Raw genomic sequence first — 2,565 nt, forward strand, 5'->3', positions numbered from 1 at the left:
GCCGGGAGCGGAGCCGGACGGTGCAGGTGTGAATTCGGGCCGTGGTGAGGGGTTCAGCGGTCGGGGGGTTTCGGAGTGAGGCTGCGGTGCGAGCTGGGATGCGCACGCGGGGTGACAGCCGTCGGGGTTTGCAGCGGGAGGTTTTTGGGGACGGGAATCGCAGCTCCGCGCTGTGAGGTCGGCGCTCCGGGTCCCGAGCCGCGGCTGTGGAGCTGCTGGGCCGGGGGGTGAGGGCCGCGTGTGGGGGACGTGGGCTGGAAAGAAGGGCCGTGGCTGGAGGGAGGCTGGGATTTGGGGCAGGGGGGCTGAGGTTTAAGGAGATTGAGCGTGCTGGGGGAGAGATGCCATGGTCGGCCGTGACACCGACGTGCTGGGAAGGGGCCGTGGTTTGCGGTTGGGTGTGTGTGCTGGGGAGCAGGGGCCGTGCAGGCAGCACGCACGGGAGCAGCGTGCATCGGATAGGGGCTGTGACACCCGTGGGGTGCCCCAGAGGCATGGAGGCAGCGCAGGGGGACTGCTGGCGAGGGCACGTCACTGCTTTCCTAACAGGTCTGGCATCTGTGTGTGGTACCTTCGCCCCGCCGGGCTTCGCACACACCTGTGCGTAGTGCTCAGTGCTCCATTTTTCCACGTGTTCTGCGCTCAGTGTGTAAGCAGCAAAAGGAGTGCGGTCACCACCTCCCCCCGGGTTTTGCTGGGTAACGCCGCTCTGGGACTGGGGTGGCTGCGCTCCCAGGCCTGGGCTGGCGGGTTCCGCTGTCCCCAGTGCCCTGCTGGGAAAATGAGACCGTGCCGCTCTCCTTCCCCCTCCTCAAACTGGGTCAGGGGAGCCAGTACTGGTTACTGGTGCCCACGGTGCCTGTGTCAGGATGGAAGCATGGAGCAAACCGGGTTGGAGCCGGATCCGGACCCACTGCTCGAGGCCGAGGGCTGCACGGCTGCATGGCTGCACGCTGGGCATGCATCGCTTCCATGCAGGCAGCGCTCGCACAGAAACTGGGACGGTTCCGCCGGGGGCATGGCAGGGTCCTTCCCTCCCAGAACTCCACCAATCTCATTGGAAACTGCTGTTTTCTCCCTCGGTAGCGACATGCAGCTAACAACACGTGTGGCAGCGCAGCACGCGTTTCCGTGGCTTATTTACTTGTTTAAGTTGCGCTTGCATTCATGACAAAGTCCTGGTGACCACGGTGAGGTCTGGCTGCCCACGGGGAGCGTGCGGGGTACACGGCGAAGGGGATGAAGGGGGAAAAGGATGCAAAGGGGAACGTTACCGGATTCTTTTTTTAGATAATAACCTATTTATTTTTTGGCAAGGAGGGGGTTATATGTCATATAACACCTGAGCGTTCTCAGTGTTGTTGGTCGTGGCTTGAGCTGGGTAATCTGTAGTATTTGTGTGTTGCTCCATGCATTCAGCTGTAGAAGTGCGATGAGCTGAGCGAGGAAGGAAGGAGCTGGTGCTGCCAGGAGCGGGGTGGGACGAGGTCACCTCCCAGGTGGCACAGGGCCCTGCCCCTGGCTGCCCACCTCCAGCCGGCACCGTGCCCGGGTCGGGCTGTGCCCTGGGTAGGGGGCAGCGGGGGCACGGAGCCGTGGGTTGGGATCTCCCCGCAGCAGCAGACCTGTCGCACGGGAGGCCGCGGAGCTGAAAGGAGCACAAAGAGTAAATTGCCATCCCACTCCTAAACGCAGCTGAGCTGCTGTAACTGTGACAACGGGCGCAGGCGCTCGGCTCCGCCGGCAAAGTGGGGAGGGGGACCGGCGCTGGCTTTGGGGGAACCTCCCAAGGATCAGCCCAAACGCTGGGGGATCGGCCACCCCTGCTGCCAAGCTGCTGGTGGGGAGCAGAGCGGCACTGTAACCGGAGAGGCAGGCTGGTGAGGAGCTCTTTAGCATTAAATATTGACAGCTCCTCTCTGGCAGCAGCAATGTGAGTTTGTGATGCCGGATTCTCTGTCGGGACGCGGCTGCGATGAGGAGCTCTGGGGGGCACGGGGCCGTGCAGAGCCCGAGGGGATGCTGGTCCCAGCTCTGGTCCCAGTGCTTCCCCTGGGCAGAGTGGGGTGGATGGAGCCTGCAGGACACGTGGGGTGCTCCTGTGATGGGGAGGTGGCTCGTGGGGCTCCGTGCCCAGGCAGGCTCTGCTGGCAGCACAGGGTTTGGTGCTGGCGGGGCCTGGTGTGCGCTGAGGAACCCGGCAGCACTTTGGGGTTTGGGGCTGCATTCTGAGGCCCATGGGGCCGTGTGTTTTAGGAGCAGTTTGGGCTTCCTGGCCCGGATCCTTCTGCTTTTTACAGACATCCTCAGAGGAGACTTAAAGAATGGCAGGAAGCGCAGCGCGCGCCCGGTGCGGCCCATGGCTGGCGCTGACTGGGCCTGCCTGGCACAAGGCCTCCTCAGCGGGGCTCCTCCGGGCCTTGGTGTGGAGAAACTGAAACTCACAGCGTGCTGCCAGGCATGGGGGCTGCACCATGGGCCCTGGGATGCGGGATGGCCCTTTCTGTAGGGCTGCAGGGCCCGGAGCTGTGGGATGGCCCTTTCTGTAGGGCCTGGAGCTGTGGG

This window comes from Numida meleagris, chromosome 1 (genome assembly GCF_002078875.1).
Source record: "Numida meleagris isolate 19003 breed g44 Domestic line chromosome 1, NumMel1.0, whole genome shotgun sequence".
NCBI classification, from domain to species: domain Eukaryota; kingdom Metazoa; phylum Chordata; class Aves; order Galliformes; family Numididae; genus Numida; species Numida meleagris.